The 12267-nt window shown below is 43.6% G+C and overlaps 1 pseudogene; it reads right to left on the bottom strand.

Annotated features, from left to right (window-relative positions):
• Window positions 1-11408: 11408 nt before the first annotated feature.
• Window positions 11409-11525, bottom strand: LOC126093746 (5S ribosomal RNA; annotated as a pseudogene).
• Between the last annotated feature and the right edge of the window lie 742 nt (window positions 11526-12267).

Raw genomic sequence — 12267 nt, 5'->3', positions numbered from 1 at the left:
ATCAAGCACAACAGTACGTAGGATCAACAGGTTAATGTTCATCACGAACGTGGTTTTGCAGTCAGTGCAATGTTTACTAATGCGGAGTTGGCCGATGCCAATTTGATGTGTGGATTAACACAGGGCAATAGCCGTGGCGCGGTACGTTTGTATCGCGAGAGATTTCCAGAACGAAGGTGTCCCGACAGTAAGACGTTCCAAGCAATTGATCGGCGTCTTAGGGAGGACAGAACATTCCAGCCTATGACTCGCGACTGGGGAAAACCTAGAACGACGAGGACACCTGCAATGGACGTGACAATTCTTCGTGCAGTTGACGATGACCCTAATGTCAGCGTCAGAGAAGTTGCTGCTGTACAAGGTAACGTTCACCATGTCACTGTGTGGAAAATGCTACGGGAGAACCAGTTGTTTCCGTACCATGTACAGCGTGTGCAGGCACTATCAGCAGCTGATTGGCCTCCACGGGTACACTTCTGCGAATGGTTCATCCAACAATGTGTCAATCCTCATTTCAGCGCAAATGTTCTCTTTATGGATGAGGCTTCATTCCAACGTGATCAAATTTTCACAATCAACATGTGTGGGCTGACGAGAATCCGCACACAATTGTGCAATCACGTCATCAACACAGATTTTCTGTGAACGTTTGGGCAGGCATTGTTGGTGATATCTTGATTGGGCCCCATGTTCTTCCACCTACGCTCAATGGAGCACGTTATCATGATTTCATACGGGAAACTCTACCTGTGCTGGTAGAACATGTGCCTTTACAAGTACGACACAACATGTGGTTCATGCACGATGGGAGCTCCTGCACATTTCAGTCGAAGTGTTCGTACGCTTCTCAACAACAGATTCGGTGACCGATGGATTGGTAGAGGCGGACCAATTCCGTGGCCTCCACGCTCTGCTGATCTTAACCCTCTTGACTTTTATTTATGGGGGCATTTGAAAGCTCTTGTCTACGCAACCCCGGTACCAAATGTAGAGACTCTTCGTGCTCGTATTGTGGACGGCTGTGATACAATACGCCATTCTCCAGGGCTGCATCAGCGCATCAGGGATTCCATGCGACGGAGGGTGGATGCATGTATCCTCGCTAACGGAGGACATTTTGAACATTTCCTGTAACAATGTGTTTGAAGTCACGCTGGTTCGTTCTGTTGCTGTGTGATTCCATTCCATGATTAATATGATTTGAAGAGAAGTAATAAAATGAGCTCTAACATGGAAAGTAAGCGTTTCCGGACACATGTCCACATAGCATCTTTTCTTTATTTGTGTGTGAGGAATGTTTCATGAAAGTTTGGCCGCACCTTTTTGTAACACCCGCCCACACCAACGTGGTGACCAAACCAAAAGTTCTACTGTCACCTCCGTATAATATGCCAGTTTTTGAATCAGGAGTCACAGGGTGCGAGCTGTGATATTATCCATGCGTCTGGGTAAGATTACTCATTAACATGGTCCATCTGGAGATAGAAAGTGGACGAAAGCGATCGAAGGGTAGCGGTTGTAAAGGCAGAGGAAAGAAAGTGCCAAGGCAAGCGCCAGGGGAAAAAAAACCTCTGCGGCAGTAGGACGGGTAGTGAGGGCAGTAGCGGCTTGCTAACTGTGACAGTGCATGCAAGTTGTGGTTATGTTAGTGCGAGGTATCGTGCATCGTTACCTTTGTCGTTGCGGATGCTCGTTGTGGGGCTTGCTGCAGTTGCCGCGTCCCTGTAACAGTTCGAGGTAGTCATACATTAGTGGGCGATCGGTCATAGATCGGCTCACAGTGTAGGGGGGGGGGGGGTGGCTGGTTTGTGTGCTGTGTACAGTACGGTTTCCCTGCGGTTGCCTGTTTTTCGACGGGTCGAGCATCTGGGGTTACCAATAGTAGCTGTGTTGCAGGGGCTCGCCAGTACTGTCGCGTTAGCGTGCTATGGACCATAGATGTTTTGTTCCTTGCCAATAGTGTCTTTGGTCTATTATGTTTCCTTCTATGGTTGTACGAAGGATGTCACGCGACTACGAAGGATGACACGCGACTAGTTAGTAGGCTAGAGTCTCGTTCGTTATCGGAATTAACCAGACAAATCGCTCCACCGACTAAAAACGGCAATGCACCGCCACCCACCGAATCAAGAAAGAGCTATCAATCTGTCAATCCTTCCGGTGTCCGGGCCTGGTGAGATTTCCAGCCAAAGGATTGTTTCGGTCGTTGAGGGTAACCAGCTTCAAGCCGACACGTATTCTGCAGCATCTCCGAAGGAAACCCTATAACGATACATTCTTCACCTGGAAGAAACATTGTGTAAAGTGAACGTTTTCGTGTTTCAAGTGTTGCGGTGTGGGCAGTCATAATGTTGGATATGCGTAGTGAACGCCCTATTTTTGGACACGGTACAGTCACCGGTCATCTTTGTTATGGCACTGTGTTACTTCCACATGTGCGTCTTTTTACGAGTGCATTCGGCTGTGACCTCGTGTTTAGGGTCCTTAGATCAGTCGGTAAAAACGGAATCCTTGTAAAATCACTTCGTTGTACGTCCGTCCGTCCGTCTGTTTCTCTCTGTCTGTCCGACTGTTCAAAACCCTCTTTCTCAGTAACGGGCAGATGTATGGAGTTGAAATGTCACGTATTAAGGCCCATCGTCCTCTGGCGATATAAAAACCTGAAGCCTGTAAGTTAATGCAATGAAAAGATATGGCCATTTATGTCACTTATGTTGATAATCGCAAACTCACCCGTCAAAATCTGCGGGTCACTTCCCGTTGACCAATAGTCATGAAATTAGCCAAGCGCCAAGGTTTTACGCTACAGTCAAAGGAAACAAAATCTAGATTTTTTAATTTGTAATTATATCATACGAAAAAAATTTGTCATTTGTTATCATACTGTCTGTCTATCCGTCCGTCTGTTAAAACCACCTTTTCTCAGGAAAGTTTCGACTTATCCAGTTGAAATTAATGTCACATACTAAGATCTATGGTTATATAATAAACGCTAAGTCCTTAGTCAATACAATCAAAAGAGCGGCCACTTATGTAACATATTTCGATACCCTCAAACTCACTCATCGAAACCTACTTCCCGTTGATCTAGAAACATGAAATTTTGCAAGGCACAAGATTTCACACTACAACCAAAGACAAAAATCTGAAAACTTTTGTCATTGTATCACACGAATTTTCTGTCTGTGCGTCCATTTACTAAGAGAATTTTTTTTTCAGGAACGGGCACACGTATCAATTTGAAATTTGTGTCACATACTAAGGCCTATGGTCCCTTGGCGGTGTAATAAATGTAAAGTCGAAGCAACCAAAATATATTGTCATTTATTTCACATATTCTGATACTCGCAAACTCTCTCTTCAAATTAAAAAGAGGAACTTCCCGTTGGTCTAGCATAATGAAATCTCGCAAGAAGCTAGGTTTCACAGTACAAGTAAAGGAAAAATGTCGCAAAATTGTTGGTCTGTAATTATACGACATGAAAAAACAATTTTTTCTCATTTGTTATACGACGTCACATCTGAAGTAACAACGTTCTCGTAAGTCTTGAAATCCCTGGAACTGATTTCTTTCCAGTATCAATGTCGATAACAGGTTCCTGCCAGCATCAATGTCGATAACAAGAATTTGTCGACATTCTCTGTTCCCGGAATGGATGCTATTTGTATATACATATTTAAGTTAGCGCGGAACACTCAGTACGTTCTATTCGCACTTCGTCAATTTTTCATGGATGATGCGCGACCCCATCGAACAGCGTAAGTGGAGGAGATCTCGGAACGAGAAGGTAATTCGGCGAATGGACTAGCTCGCCATTTCCCTCGACTTAAAATCCTATTGAGCACGCGTGGGCTGCCTTGGGGAGAAGTGTTGCAGAACGTCCACATGCTACAACGATCCTCCAACAGTTGTCAACCATGCAGTTGGAGGGATGGAACGCCTTACCACAAGAACTCCTTACGACACTTGTGACCAGCATAAGAGTACGTTGCTCAACACCCATTTCTGTCCGTGGTAATCAAATACCGCATCGAGGCATTGGTAATGCCCATGGGACCATCATGAATCGCGGTGACTTCAGTGTAACTGATGTATTTGAATACAAGTATCATTCGAGTTCGTTTTATTACCTTGAAACTTCTTTATTTAAATGAGTGTGCCTGTACTTAAATTGCTGAATGACTGAGAACATAAAACTTTTACGTTATTTGATTCTGGAACAGCTGAGCCTACTTTCTCTTTACTTTTTCTTATCGTGTCAACACTGACCCACAATATTCTAGCGCAACGCAGTCTGACTGCTCAAGAATTTCAACCTGACGTCAAATAATTAATTCAAAAGAATGGCCGTGGCTAAAAAGAAATCTTAACAATAACCTATACATTTCATTAAGCACTTAACTCACAAAAATCTTCATTACGTGAACTACTGCAATACAGCGAGAGTTAGTAATGCCAGATAAATAAAAGATTCTAACTACTAAAGCCACTAACTACTGATAGGCATGTGGTTAGCAATGGAGAGATTTTTTTGCCAACCAAATAATGTATTTTTTTACCTTAATAGTGTGACATCCAGTTCAAACACGAATATAAATCGTCATTGACATCCAGTACAAACATATATAATTATGAATAATTTCCAGTCTCCAAGCCGGATACTTGCAGATCGTTAGCCAAGTCTAACACTTCAGACCACTACCCTCCAATAATGCTAACTTCTCACATTTAACATCCATCACTGCTGGCTGTTCACCTCCAACTGCCCAACAGTACTTCCATCACTGCTGGCGACTAACTTGCAACTGCCCAACACCACTGGCGATTAACTTCCAGCAACGAGTCCAACCAGCCACAGAGTCTCTTACGAAGAAAGTGCCGTCGGAGATCCAATGCAAAGCGCTACAAAGCGCTGCCAACACAGCAGCAGCCCACTTACAACCTTTTGGTATATACAGTAGCAGTTCTTTCTATTTATGATCCAAGTTTCATCCAGCTGTGTTACTTGGCACTTTAAACAGCTTGCGAAGGTTACTTTCGCCCTTAAACTTAGCGCATATGTCTATATTGTCAATGAAACAAAACAGCTTTTTGTACTCAAATATGAATCAATCAGCAGGGTGACACACGCGTTTAGATTATCAAATAGCAAGACGAAGCAAAACCACCGATAAAGGCCTGTAAACGCGCGACAGTATTAAGAACGTCCAAAATTATCATTGTTGAATGCCTTCTGTCTGCGATGCAAACAATAGCTTCGCTACTGGTTAGTTCAGGATCTCGTCACACGATCGAGTCACATTAATGTTCGGCATAAACGTGCAATAAAAACTCGCAGATATCAGGTGGCAGCACTGGCAGTGGAGGGTATATAAAGCATGTTGGTGGCACAAGGGAATCAGTGCAGTCGTTGTAACGCGAAAACGGAGCGATTTATCTGACGTCCAGACTGGTATGATCAGCGGCTGTCGGTCCAAGGGTGGAATCATTTCCGAAACGGCTAAGTGTGTAAATCGTCCGCATGCCGCACTGATTTAAAGCATATCGTGCATGGTAAAATGGTGGTATCAAAAACAGCCGCCAAGGCGACTCTGGAGCACCATGGGCCATAGATGATAGGGGGGGACGACGGCTGTGGAAATTGCAGGCGGACAGACGCACCGCTGTTGAGCAAGTGACCGTCCACATGAATCAAAGGGGCTACCAACAGGGTATCCTCAACGACAGTTCAGTGAACTTTGCTGCGTATGACTTCCGCAGCAGGTGCCTGGTTTGTGCACCCATGCTGCCTGCTATTTATCAGCGACGAATGTTGGAATTTACAAGCCAGTACCTTGGCTGGACGTCCACTGAACGGCAATAGGTGTGTAACGTCGCGAGTCAGTACGCAATAGCATTTATTGCACTACTTCGCAGTACGGCTCGTAGCTTTGGAGCCGTTGGCGGTGATAGGAACAGCCGCTTGTACCTGTAAGTAGGCTGTTTAGGTTTTTATGTTGGTAACGCCACATAGAGCTCTGCATGAAACTCACTGACTGTGCTGTGTGCAGTCTGTGGCTGATTTGTATTGTTGGAATGTTTGCTATTGTAGTGTTAGGCAGTTGGATGTGAACAGCGCATAGCCTTGCGCAGGTGGAGGTGAGCCACCAGCAGTGGTAGATGTGGGGATGGAGGTAGATGGCAGAATTTTGAGAGCGGACGATCTGGACGTGTGTCCGTCAGAAGAAAGGAAATATGTAAGACCGGATGTCATCAACTGATATATATATATATATATATATATATATATATATATATATATATATATATATATATATATATATATAATGACTTTTGAACACTATTAAGGTAGCCGGCCGGAGTGGCCGAACGGTTCTAGGCGCTACAGTCTGGAACCGCGCGACCGCTATGGTCGCAGGTTCGAATCCTGCCTCGGGCATGGATGTGTATGATGTCCTTAGGTTAGTTAGGTTTAAATAGTTCTAAGTTGTAGGGGACTGATGACCTCAGAAGTTAAGTCCTATAGTGCTCAGAGCCATTTGAACCATTTTGAACTATTAAGGTAAATACATTGATTGTTCTCCATCAAAATCTTTCATTTGCTAACTATGCCTATCAGTCGTTAGTGCCTTCAGTAGTCAGAATCTTTTATTTAGCTGGCAGTATTGGCGCTCGCTGTATTGCAGTAGTTCGAGTAACGAAGATTTTTCTGAGGTAAGTGATTCATGAAAGGTATAGGTTATTGTTAGTCAGGGCCATTCTTTTGTAGGGATTATTGAAAGTCAGACAGCGTTGCGCTAAAAAAAAAAAAAAAAAAAAAAAAAAATGTGTGTCAGTTTACTTTGATCAGAACAAGGAAAGAGAGAAATGTCTGAGTATTCAGTTTCACTCAGCTGTTTGAAAATCAAATAACGTAAGAGGTTTACCAGCACAGTCATTCCTAATTTTTCAAAGGGGATGTTTCATATCTTAGCATGACTCTTTCGCTTCTGTCGCTAACCTAGCCGTGGGAAGCGGTACCTGTGTCAATTCGAGCGACAGAATATTCTAGCCCCTAAGAATATAAATAAACTATATTAAATATTATTCAATTTAGTTAAAGGTCAATATACTGCCCTTTGTTATTAAAAAGAAGATTGTGTAAAAATCTCAGCTTTCTAGCTGACATACTTTCAGAGTAAGAGAAAATTACCTGAAACACCCCAAACCGACACTTGTAAGATTAAAGTCAGTTAGGATTCATAACAGTTTTCTATTACTATCATTTGGAATCATTACTGAAGTCCACAAAATGTTAGGTCAATTTGTTTGAATTTTCACAATTAAAAATGTTAGCTGTTTTTCATTTTCGTAATATAAAACTCAGAAAAATCAGTATTTATTTAATGTGTTGTTGTGTGAGTAAATGAGTATTTGTGAGAGTGTGTATGTGGGACATACGAAAAAGTTCATTATTATCTCATGTTAAACATTAGGTAACTATGTCATGGGAAAGTGTGAAGCAAGCAAGTTGCAATGAAAAATGTAATTTCCCCACCGTGCTGATGACGTATGTCCAAGGGTACTTGCTTTTGTAAGAAGGCAGCCAGAATAGGGGGATACAGAGTAATAGTTTTCTATAGTTGTTTCAAGATTAGTTTTCATTTGCTCTTGTTAAACATTTTATTAATAATTGCGTGATGATGTGAAGTAAATGCATCTGTGAATGTTGATTGGCATAAGACAGTTTTAGCACGAGAAAGAAATCTGAGGATTGTTTTGATTGGCTGGTCATTTCGGACAACCATTCAGCGTTAAGCATTTCCCGCGCACTGCAAGTAGTTATAGGCCCTGGAAGGGACAGCAGTGAGTCAGCCGCTGGCTCGCTGTCGGACGTGGTCATGTTGGACGTGTCCGTCTACATTATGAGTAAAATGAGGAAGTTATTGATTTCTCGAGTCCGGATTGTCTTGCTGCATTAACGGACAGATTGTGAAAATTTGAGCGTCGTGAAGTATTTTGTTGAAAAGATTAAAGCGTGTGAACTTTTGGCCTTTGTAAAATTCCGTGTGGCATGTTTCATATTCGTCTATGGAATATTTGGCACGCAGTTTCTTTATTAGGAATCCACTGAAAAAGGATCGAAAGTGAAACTCATAGAATGTAGCAGAGTATTGACTGTAGATCGCATAACAATTCGGGTTGGACTGAAGTACATTTCTGGCTGCCTAGCGTGTGTACGGGGTTGCATGAACTTTTAGCTAAGTACAGTGATGTTATTCGTTAGTTAAATTCGGGCAGATGGCAAGTGTTCAATTTTCAAGCTAAAGAAATAAAAGAACTCGCTGCAGAATTCTGTCATTTTTCTAAAGCGATGAAGCAATCGCCCTCCACCCGAAAATTGTATTATAAGGTATTACAGGATAGCTTGCCGCCAGAGTTTACGTGGACTTTACAAACGTAAGTATCGACGGTGTTTTCCTTCAATGCTGCTTTTAACGTCGTCTGAACAGTTTCTAAGAGTGCAGAGAAACTGGCAGGTGAACTGACGCCGTACTGAGGCAGGTGGAACTTTTGTAGTGCACAGTACGAAGAGCAACTTTTAACCCGCCACGCCGCAGGTGGTCTATTGAGATGACTCAAGCTTTACCCTCCATCGAACAGATGGCCGCTGGCGTGTATAACGTGACAGGTCTGATAGCAAACACCCTGCAACAATCGTCCGAAAGGTTCGGGCTGGAGGGCATTCCCTGGTGATCTCGGCATTCTGAAAGGCACACTGGATCAACACAAGTATGCCTCTGTCCTTGGGGACAATGTCTACCCCTCCATGCAGTTTGTTTCTCCTCGTCATGATAGCATTTACCACCAGGACAACGCAACTTGTCTCATAGCTCGCAGTGTATGTGCGCGGTTAGAAGAGCATGAGGATGAGTTTACTGTACTTCCCTGGCCACCAATCTGTCAGGATTTAAAGCCACTCGAGAATCCGTCGAATCACCGTGATCGGGTTGCACACGCCATGGATTTTCAACGGAGACACCTGGCCACGACTCTCGAGTCGGCATGGCTCCACATCCCTGTCGATGCCTTTTAGAACATCATTCACTCTTTTTCTGCTCGTCTTGCACCCGTCCCCACTGCAAAAGATGGTTGGTTATCCAGGTTTTTTACAGGTGGTGCATTAATGTGACTGGACAGTGTATTTTCCACACCAGTTTAGTAGATATTGCCGAGACTCTGACGGAACATTTCGCTCATACAACCGCTACCGTCAGGAACCAAGCGTTCCGTCAACGTTGAGCATTCGCTGAGGGGGACGCTGTTGACCTTTACCATCAATGAAGTTTACAGCTGGCCTTTCTCATTTCAAGACCTGGACTCTTTTCTGCTTTTGGCAGATGATCGTCATTAGGTCGCGACAGCATTCATTACAGCATGCTGCAGCAGCTGAAGGGAACGGCAAGAAATAAGATACAGTGCCGTACTCTCACCGAAAATTACACCTCGCAGCTGTAACTCAATTTCACCTGTTGAAACGGAGAAAGCGAAATGCCTTTTGTTGCTGTGTTATCGCCATCGCTACAGGCCGGACATACGGCAATGAACGTGATAGCGAGCGAGCGATCGAGCTAAGTATCTGCAGTAGGATCCTCAACCACGAGAACCGGCAACTTACAAATGACGCTAAGGTAAGCTTAAGTTTCAATGTGTAAGCTAACATTTATCCTAAATTTCTTTCTTCACTGATACAGAACATTAGTTTCCAACCTGATGCTAATGACCCCCTGAGGCGTAAATGCAATTTTCTGAGCTGTAAAAAGAAAAGGGTTCAGTAGTGTATTTCCCAGGAAGCTAAATTATTTTCAGAACAGCATCACTATTATCACTATTTCGTAAGACTGTAATGCTGACTACCCAAGTTCCCATGGTTTACATTTCTTTTCATACATTGGAGTTAACACGTCAGACTGTATGTTGGAGGTTACAGCTTGTGAAACGAATGTGTGAACAACTTCTTCATACGATCCACCCCTTGTACACACATTTTGTTCTTTATATCATGTATCTATGACAGTAAAATTCAGGCATATACCTCACAAACGCTTTAACATCTGATGAAAATTCCTTCTCTGCGTTATAGGTACGACCCACAATAGGCCAGAGCCGTGCGGTGTGGCCACGGGGTTAGAGGCGTCCTGTCACGGATTGCCGGCCCCTGCCCCCCGGAGGTTCGAGTCCCCCCGCGGGCGTGGGTGTGTGTGTTGTTCCTAGCATACGTTAGTTTTAGGGACCGATGACCTCAGCTGTTTGGTCCCTTAGGAATTCACACACATTTGAACCTTTGAATAGGCCAGAAATTGATTCATTGTTTACTTTGCAACAATAAACTAATTGACAACACAACACAATTATAACTAATGATCACTATCCTTATGTAGGCCAACAATGTATTATAATTACTGTTATTATTATTAGTGGTGTCAGTGTTAGACTGAAAGCATCGGCAGCCTGAAGTCTTCCAATTTCTGCCAATTCTGAAGTAAATCGCACTGCACTCACGTGATTTACAAGAACTGGGGCTAAGCGTAGAGCACATATTTGTATATAGTTGATTTTAAATAGGGGTGCGTGGGTGAAGCAGGTGCCGCTAGGGAGAGAGTTGGTGCAAAGGAAGCATGTCTTTGCAACTGTGTATCCTCACTGTGGATTCTTAACTTCCATCTCTGAGGAAGAGTTGTAGGCAGCAGTTGCGAAGCACTAAGAATTGTTTCACCATGCTGTATAAAAAAAAGTAGTTGATACAAATAAACAGTGCCAACTGTCTCATTCACTGTTTAGTTCATAGTTTAATAAAAGAGCTGCTAAATCCTAATATCATTTATCTTCCATCATTTTAAAAGTGAATGCGTCAAAGAGAATCTTTATCATTCTTAAGTATAATTATGCCCCAATGTTCAAACGGTTCAAATGGCTCTGAACACTATGGGACTTAACATCTGAGGTCATCAGCCCCCTAGAACTCAGAACTGCTTAAACACAACTAACCTAAGGACACCACACACGTCCATGTTCGAGGCAGGATTCGAACCTGCGACCGTAGCGACTGAAGCGCCTAGAACCGCTCGGCCACACCGGCCGTCGCCCTAATGTTGATGATGGTTGGGGAAGGTGGGGTGCGGAGGGAGGACATTTGCTGCTGTGTATCCCTCAAAAGCAAAGCAGGCACTCCGTCTGCAGGCCACAAGTGGCCCATCGGGACCATCCGACCGCCGTGTCATCCTCAGTTGAGGATGCGGATAGGAGGGGCGTGTGGTCAGCACACCGCTCTCCCGGTCGTTGAGATGGTTTTCTTTGACCGGAGCCGCTAATATTCGGTGGAGCAGCTCCTCAATTGGCATCACGAAGCTGAGTGCACCCCGAAAAATGGCAACAGCGCATGGCGGCTGGATGGTCACCCATCCAAGTGCCAGCCACGCCCAACAGCGCTTAACTTCGGTGATCTCACGGGAACCAGTGTATCCACTGCGGCAAGACCGTTGCCAGTGTCCGTCAAGACATACATAAATTATCTACAGAATACTTACGATGTTAATTTTTCAGTGGTAATGACACGAGCGGTGGGACACATCACACTGATGACAGCAGGAGTATAGTAATAACATGGAGCTATAGATTTTTTCTATTAATGATAAAGTTTAAAGTTCTACTGCGTCGATGACTATTGAAGACCTGACAGTCCAGAATCTTGAAATAATAGGTGCAGATGTCGTAGTTGGAGCGCGGAAAAGCTTCGTCACGCAGGACTGTGCCAATATCCGGTTGCAATGCAACAAATGACTTGTATGGTAATAGCAATGGTAAGTGGACTTTACAAAGAACATTAGCCAGGAGGGTCGACTTGTGAAAAAGAGAAGCCACGTTCGACAGCGCGCTAATATCCTGTGGTCGTGGTGTCACCAAAATGACCACTTCCAAAGGGCTTATCTGAAATTATACAAAAACGTTTACATTTAGTGGAGAAAGATTATAATGGTTGTGGTAATGTGTAGGACAGAATACATTTCTAAATATTTGGCATGTTAACAGAATAAATATTGGACCTTCTCTGTGCGTCCAATCGAGAGAGTTTATCAGCAGCGAAATGCAAGAGTTGAAACAAGAGTAAGTCGTAGACCAATTTTTTGAAAACAGGTGATTCCCGAATTTTTTAATATGAACTCTCTGCAGTATAAGTACATCTCTGATTTTCAAGTCCACAGAGTGATTCAAAACGAAAAGAACAA

This window comes from Schistocerca cancellata, chromosome 7, assembly GCF_023864275.1.
Source record: "Schistocerca cancellata isolate TAMUIC-IGC-003103 chromosome 7, iqSchCanc2.1, whole genome shotgun sequence".
In the NCBI taxonomy this organism is placed as follows: Eukaryota; Metazoa; Arthropoda; class Insecta; order Orthoptera; family Acrididae; genus Schistocerca; species Schistocerca cancellata.
This window is presented reverse-complemented; position numbering and strand designations above follow the sequence as displayed.